General features: G+C 42.5%; 1 long non-coding RNA gene across 1 annotated transcript; it reads left to right on the top strand.

The window, feature by feature from the left end:
• The first annotated feature begins 6956 nt into the window (after positions 1–6956).
• Positions 6957–8197, top strand: LOC142785659 (uncharacterized). Its single transcript, XR_012888979.1, has 3 exons — positions 6957–7292; positions 7348–7461; positions 7758–8197. It is a non-coding gene; the product is annotated as an uncharacterized LOC142785659 (long non-coding RNA).
• The last annotated feature ends 201 nt before the right edge of the window (positions 8198–8398 follow it).

The raw sequence follows: 8398 nt of genomic DNA, 5'->3' as shown, positions 1-8398 counted from the left end.
CCGTGAAAGAACACATAAACAATGCAAAGAAACACCAAGCAACAACTCCTGTGTATGTTTGCTCCATGTATTTTTTTTGCGGCTAAAGTGTCTCATTGGGCAAGCATCAACTAGGCCAATAGCATTGTTAACACATGTACATCATAAGCGCGGCTGAATCGAATATTCAACATTTTGTGTAATGACTTCTGTAAGTAGGTCTGGAAGATATTGCAGAACATCATCTGCAAGTGTCCACGCTACATTTTGTTGTACAAGAAAATTCACTATTAATGACTAGACATCGTTGTAGCTCACCTAGATCAAGAACAGAAGTCCGCAGCGACCAGTTCGAGTGTTTTTTTAAAAGCTATCGCGCAACAATACGAAAGCTTCGCTAGCGAATTTTTCGAGCATGGCAGACGTGCACAGACAGATAATCACTACTCGTGCTCACATATACTGCACAAGATGCATCGACTATGACGCTGTATGTGTGGTTCCCTCGTTCACTCCCTCACTCTTTCTTCCATATTCTGACTTCCCCATGCTTTTTCCGTATAAAGTGTGACAAACCTGTATTCGATAGAGGTCGACCTCTTTGCCTTTACTCCTTCTGCTCTTTCTTCTTTCGATCCACCTGGGGAACAGATGTAGTAACGTAATTATTCCTCCTGTGTGGTCAGTGTACAGAATTGTTACTCTTTCGCTGCATCCCCAGCCCTTCTGAATACATGTCGAGCCATCTAAATTAATGACCCATGAAGGAAAGTCGGGTGCACGTTAAAGAACCCCAGGTGGTCTAAATTTCCGGAGCCCTCCACTACGGCGTCTCTCATAACCATATAGTGGTTTTGGGACGTTAAACCCCACATATCAATCATCAATCATGAAGGAAAGTCGGTCCTGCTGCTTTTCATTAGTGCTTTTGAATAACTGTTCGAGCTAGCACAGGAAATCTCGACGGCAAACAGAAAATAAATGTGACCGTTCCAAAGAATTCGGTCGCAGGAACGGGGCGTTTCATTTCATTACGCCTTTCCAGATGTCTAGTCTGCTTGCAGTAATGTCACCGTATTGCATTCATCGCGTCTTCTCTAAATTAGTACCAGGAAAAATTGCTTTCATTTAGGTTTTTTATCTGTTTATACTGTGAAGATTCATGCATCTGCGAATTTAGTAACATGGACGTTCCTACGTGTGCAGCTGTTGAATTGCGAAATCTGTTTGCTTCATTGAGCGTATGTTCCGAAAGCGTTTGGCTCTTATTACTACTAAGCCTATGCGTATTCCTTTTTTAAATGCATTTATTAGCAAAATTCGGCAAACTTGAGCGTATCTATCTATCTATCTATCTATCTATCTTTCTATCTATCTATCTACCTATCTATCTATCTCTCTATCTATCTATCTATCTACCTTCTATCTCGTCGCTTACGTTTGCGTAATCTCATTGTCAGCCCCTCACTTGACCGGAACCTAAATTAGCATGATGGGTGAGATGGTTTGATGAATATGATGTGCTCGTCAAGGCATAAATGTTGTGACAATCCTGTGGCGTACGTCGTCAAACACTTCCCACCAGATAGTGGCACATACCCATGGTTGGTTATGTACCGCTGGCATGCTGGTATGTGCCACAGGTGATTGACACTTAGTATCTACCCAGGAAGGATGAGAACACATAGTGGCAATATTAAAGCGTTTGCTAATACCTGCTCTCAGTAGCTTTGACCCAACGAACGCAATGGATAAATGGCAAGGTCCCCACTTTAATCGAGCTCAAGCATTCTGTGTACAATGAAACATTTTACCACAGAGCTACGCTAATCTTCGCAAAACGTCCATACTTCTTGCAGCGCTGCCAACCCGATTTCATAAACCTTATATATGTACTCTTTTGATACAGCCTTCACGTTAGGTTAACGTCAATTGTGGTTAGTTACCATGCGCTGAAGTTTATGTATGTAGCAGTGTGCAGGGCTAACATCCTCGCGAGCATCTGCGCTTCATATAGTCTTCTGGTGTTGCTAATATGCTTGTTTCAGTTGGCATTGTTGCGCAAGGGCAAACAACTGGTTATATGAACATCTTCAACTCTTCAAGATATTTCTGTGCATGCAACATTCCCACATAGATATATTGTCATTTCATGACGTGTCGCACAATGAAAAAAATTGAAACATGGTCACTTTCCTTCTAAATGCTTCGCATAATGTTTATTCCCAGATGCGTGGGTTCTGCCAAATTAATTTGGAAGCAGCTTCCAACACGCAGCGAAGCAACTGCAAAATAACACAAGGGAATGTTCAGGATGAGAAAAATTTGTACCAAATATTGGGAAAGAATAATTCTGCATCTTTGTAGCCCAAATTAATTTGCAGTGTTTGATGGTATTGGTCTCTGAAGAAACCCAGCGACGATGTTGTGCTGTGACGGATCAATTAAATATGTAGGTCTATACAGCTGAACCGTCTGCCTAACATAGTTGTTAAGGCATCCCTCAAACGGTTCAGAGCTAGAGAAACTGTCCGAGTATTTGATAGCAATTGGGTAATGTCGGTGAGCGTGAATCGCTGAACGCTACATATAATATAGTAGGACAGGTATTTTGTGCCGCAAGTTCTTTCCTGTCTTGCCACTAGGTGGAAAGACTACAAGAGTATCTTTATACTAACCAGGACATTTACTGTTGAAACAAATATGTGTGCCCATAAAAGCAACAAACTCGTCAAACTGGGTTGTAGAAACACAGTTTGTGTGTTTGAGGGGCTGAGTATTTTTCAGTGTAGCTTTCGAACTGCCCTTTCTTGTTCAACACAGCTCATGGAATTCAGTCATGAACTGATAAGTCGGGTTTAACATCCTAAAACTATTATAAGATTATGAGAGGCGCCGTAGTGGAGGGCTCCGGAAATTTCTACCAACTGTGGTTCTTTAACGTGCCCCCAAATCTGAGCACACGGGCCTACAACGTTTCCGCTTCCATCAGAAATGCAGCCGCTGCAGCAGGGATTTGATCCCGCGACCTACGGGTAAGCAGCCGAGTACCTTATCCACTAGACCACCGCGGTGGGGCAAATCATAATCTTTTTTACTCATTTGATCATGCCGTGCGGATTCACTGCATAATCCTAGACTTTCAGAAAGCGTTTGAATCTGTGCCCCATGCTGCAACATTAACTCTCATCCATTGGTGTTACTCCTGCTTTTATCAATTGAATAAGGTGTTATCTATACAATCAGATGCAACGTGTCGTAAATAAAGGTTCCCATTTTCTATATGTTGCTCTTGCTTTGGGAGTTTGTCAGTGATTTGTAATTGGGCCTTTGATATTTCTGTTCTACATTAATCATATTTCTCATATAGTCTAGTGCAAAGTACGTCTATGTGAATGACTGTGTGGTTTACCATTGTATTAGATCCACCTCTTACTATCAGTATTTGCAACGAGACTTAGAATGAGTTATGCGTTGGTGTGATAGGTTGCGTATGTCTCTGAACCCAAGGAAGTGGTAATGAATCTTCTTCACTCTAAAACGTGACCCATATATATTTATTATACATTAGATACAGCGCAGCTAACGCGTATAACAGTATAAATACCATAATGTTTTCTTTTCATTAAATTACACCTGGACTAAGTACGTTGAATATACCACAGCGAGATCCTACACAATGTTAAACTTCGTTAAGCGGAACTTCCAGTTAGTCTTCCCAAACTCAGTGAACTACTTTATATTTCGAACGTAGGTTAGTTGTATAGTAGATGAAAACACTGTCTACTATGCCCTAGCAGGTACAGAACTGCGTAGCTCGTTTTGAAGTTGTAACTATGACTTCGGTGCCAGTGTCACTGCACTTAAAGATAGGTTAAGCTTGGATTACTTAATCACAAATGGGAAAAATTTGAGACTAGAAATGTTGAAAATTTCTCTTAGGATTTATAAAATAATAACCAATCTTTCCTTTCACCTCCCCAGTTTTTATCTAAGAGAAATGACCATTCTTAAAATACAGGAGAAAGTTTTTGCAGAACAAACGTCTACGAACACTTCTTTCCACAGACAGTCTCTCACTGTAATTGGCTGCCATAGAAGATAGCTGATCGACGCACTGCGGAATTCTTCAGAGGCATACTGCTACACTCATAGCTACACTTTTTTAATATATGTTTTTGTATTCATCTTGTTTTTTTAGTATTTTTCGTCTTTTATTAGCATATGCTACCCTGTTTACTTCCCCTCGGCAGTAATGCCGACGGGCGCTGCTGGTATTTTTTATGTAAATAAATAACTAAATATTTTGTTAATAGTTGGCAAGAGGGAGAGTGATTTAGAATTTTAGCGTGTACACAAACGCGTGCATTGTAGACCTACGTCAGGCAAGTACAGAGTGATATGTAAGTATAGGGTTTGATCAGACTCTGTGATCATAATTCCACACGTATACGAAGTCGCAAACGATTTTCTATACTACGCACTCACCTTGGAACTACAGCCTAAGTCATACATTGAAGATATTGAAGCTTTTCAATTAAGTAACTTAGAAACCGAGGCGACTTTCCTACGGAGTTAAGAAACATGCGTGCATCAGCGAGTGAACGCAAGTGTTCAAAACAGGGAAAGGATGTTAACCTGATCATTCGTTTTATGGGTGGTTGTAAATGAACAAAATATTTCACGGTTTTTTTCCCGATCAAGAAACCTATCAGTTGGGGCAACAGTGGCAAACTTGTCAACTCATGAGACATGCATTCCCAGTCTTTGTCTAGGCATTCACACTTCCTTCATAGAGAAAGGAAAAGACAAGAGGGGACACTCCGCGAAACCTGGCCTCAGGAAGTGCGTCACGACTACGTAAAGAACTAGTGCTCTCACCAAACGTCAGAGGGCGCAAGCGCAAAAAAAAACAGTTATAATCAATGCAACAAAATTGTTTTTACAAAATAGTAATTATACGCCCAAATTTGGTATCTTATTTATACATAAAAACAGTTTATTCAACACACCTTACGCGATAATTTTTCTTCGGCCGTACTGTCATAAACACCATCCACCCAGCGACAAGCCCATGCATGACTGACAGCGGGAAGCTTTCGTCAACGTCGGCTGCGTCGGCGTTTTCATGCGTGAGATAACAGGTGAGGCACGTTTTCAAGCGAAGCTTGTGTAATGACATGTTGTTGGGCTTGTTGGGTCATTTTTTCAGAAAACGGTTACACCTGCGCGAATAAGACACCATGCAACAATCATAGAAAGATGCACACACACACGTTGCGCTTCGTGTGTGCGAGTTTGTTTCTTACGTGGCGTCTCATTCACGCAGTTGTAACCTTTTTCTGAAGCTTGTAAGGACGGGGAGGTTCGCTAAAAAGAAAGTTTGCGGCTCTATGCGGCGGCTCGACGGGAACATTGTGCAACGTATGCAGTATAGCAAAGGCGGCACGGCGTCAAGCCGAGGCGACGCGTGCGGCGTCTCCCACGGACGCGAGCGTCTGTGCGCTGAGCATAGCTGGGCAGCTAAGTAAAAAACTCGGTGGCTCGGTGCAAAATATTGAGAAGCGTTCGCTGGGCCTCGCATGCTTCACGACGCGTTTCCCGAAGGCTCGGAAAACGAATTATTCTTGGTGTGCCGGAGGCAAATCTGGACTAGCCAAGTGGCCATCATCTTTGTTTCTTCGCTAGCCTTGTGCCACTAGTGCAAGCTGCCCACAAATTTTTTTGACGTTTCCAATTTAGTTTTACCGCACGAATTTCAACTACGATTTTTCTTTCCAATTTGCTACTGATACTGCGTACGCACGAAGGTGTTCTAAAGTTCCCAGGCCGCGATACCATTGCATTAGAAGGGATAGCGGCCTGGAAACTTCTGAAGATCTTTGTACGTGGTCTTGACGTCTATCTTTGTAAGTCAGAGTTTTATGGGTCAGAGATGTATCACTGGTTTTGTATTGTGCATTGATTAGCTAATCATTCAAAGGGGTTTGCTGGTACACTTATGACGTGCACATATCTTTTTCGTAAATTGACAGCGAAGCATCCACTTACTAACATTTTCAGACCGCGCTGATGCCATGCCGTCCGGCGGTTCAAGCTACGGCAGCTACTGCTGTGTATCGTGGTGCTTCAACAATAGCAGAACCCACAAGAAGCCTGGGACGAGTTTCTCCCGCATTCCGCGGGACGGCAGGTGTGTTAAAGCTTTTGTATGGTTTACATGTCTTTAGGCTTACTGTTCGTACTTGCTCAGTGAGGGTAACAACAAAAAATCACTATTCAAGCACTTCCCCTTTCAGCTGATAGTTCATTGCCAATGCAGGATGAAAGCATGGATGCAGTATGCTGGATGCGATGATCTCCTTAGTAAGCCGGCCAGCTTATTGTACGCAACGTACAGGGTTTGTAGCGACCATTTTACTGCTCAAAGTTTCATGAACCCTGGGCACACAAGGCTTACAAAAATGGCTGTTCCCAGTGTGCAACCAGCTACATCATGTAAGTAATTGACTGAAACTCAAATATGTGCAATAGCAGCCACTTGTATTGAATCAGTGGCGACAGTTAACCGCAAAGATCTTTGTAGCCGATGGAGAAACTTCACTATAGAAGTAACACTTGGAAAGTCTTAAATTTTGTGAATTGTGGGCTATTATCTTCTTAACAGCAGCTTTATATTTCTGTCGTTTTTTGATGCTCTGGACCTGCGCAACTTGTTTTGAAAGACTTTAAAGGGCTATTTCACGTTATCTTCAAGCCTGAGTGCACATGTACGTATACCTTTCATCAGTGAAAGCTGGCAATGTTGATAATTCCAAAAATCACAAATTACCTGTTTCCTAGTTGGTGCCTTCTCTTTTCTTCCACGTTCGACTAATTTATGCGTTTGAAAGAGCTGTTTAAGTTTCCCCATGCTACAAGCTTTGTAACTTGTACCGACTGCACATATATGCAAATTCTTTGAGCGTCGCTTCAAGTAGTGACTGTGACATGGCTGCAGAAGCTGCACTGCAAGGTGCGGATGAGCTTCAGTTTGTGTTATTTTAAGCCTCTTACTGACACATTGTCGTAATTTCATTTCTTCAGGACTTGCGGTAGAGGCTTCAAAAAGCGGATACCACACATTGAGGTGTCCCGATGAGCAGGGTGCGTTCAGTGTCGCGATTTATTTTTTTTACCCAAATTGACTGTTGACCAAACCTCTGCAGGTGGCAGCTCTCTTGTAGCTGGTGAAAGAATTTCTGCTGCCTTCATCTTGCCGAAGAAAACCTTAACCAGTCGTTCAGCTGTCACAAAAGGAACTTGTGTGACCGGTAAGTTGTATGTTCAATTCAACACCAGAGTGGATTGATATAGAGACTTCCGCAGGCCGCTCGCAAGATTGTTCCGACAGCACTGTCCGAGGCACTGAACAAGCTTCACAAGACCCTCCAGAAGACGTCTCCGCCAACAGCTTCACGCCTGAGTGCCCTAGAGAAAATGGTCACTATGCTTTTATTGCAGCTGTTTTTAATGTGCTATTTTATATTTAGGACATTCTGAGGAAACTATCCTGAAAAGGACACTACGTGTGCACTTACAAAATGTAAGGGTGGGCTCTCAGTGATTTTTCACTTTTTTGTGCATTGTCAACATTGTGAATGGTTTGTTTTTAGGTAGTGGAATCGAAAACTTTGCACCACAGAAAGTTGTGCACCTTGGGTCTCAAAGAGCGAGGAAAGTGCTCGTATGGGATTAGTTGTTCTTCGCTTTTACATCCATTTTTTTGTTTATTGCAGTGCGTTCCTGTGTGCCAGTGACAATGTCTCCATCAATTAAGTACAAGCAAACCATTAAACATCTGCAAGCCAAAGTAGCAGCACAGCGGAAAACTATCAAAAGATTGCGGAGACAGCCTCACCAAGCACCGTCATCGACTTCAAAGGCCCTTGGAGTTATTCGACCGCACGTCACCGAGGAGGTTTTTAAACTTCTTTCTGCACATGTTCGCTTGAGGCCCAAACGCAAGGGCAAGCGGTTTCCCGTGTGGTTCAAGAATTTCGCTCTTCACTTAAACTTCCGAAGTCCGCGAGCATACCGATTTCTGGCTCTATATTTTTCTTTGCCCTCCCGACGTTTATTAAGGAGGTGGCTAGCTAATGTAAAGATGACTCCAGGCATTTTTCCTGGAATCCTTTCTTTCATTGCAACAAATACTCAAGCTTGGAATGAACGGGACCGAGTGTGCGCTTTAGTTTTCGACAAAATAGCACTCAAAAAAATTTCTACTATGATGGTGCAAGAGACGTTGTCCAGGGTTTAACAGATGATGGCACTCATCGCACTTCAACCATCGCTGATCGAGCACTGCTTTTTCTTCTTGTTGGTGTTTCGAGAAAATGGGTTCAACCGGTTGTTTTTACTATAGGGCACACATCAA

Source organism: Rhipicephalus microplus, chromosome 2 (genome assembly GCF_043290135.1).
Source record: "Rhipicephalus microplus isolate Deutch F79 chromosome 2, USDA_Rmic, whole genome shotgun sequence".
Classification (NCBI taxonomy): domain Eukaryota; kingdom Metazoa; phylum Arthropoda; class Arachnida; order Ixodida; family Ixodidae; genus Rhipicephalus; species Rhipicephalus microplus.
Note: the sequence above shows the minus strand (reverse complement) of the source record. Positions and strands in the feature narration are given on the sequence as shown.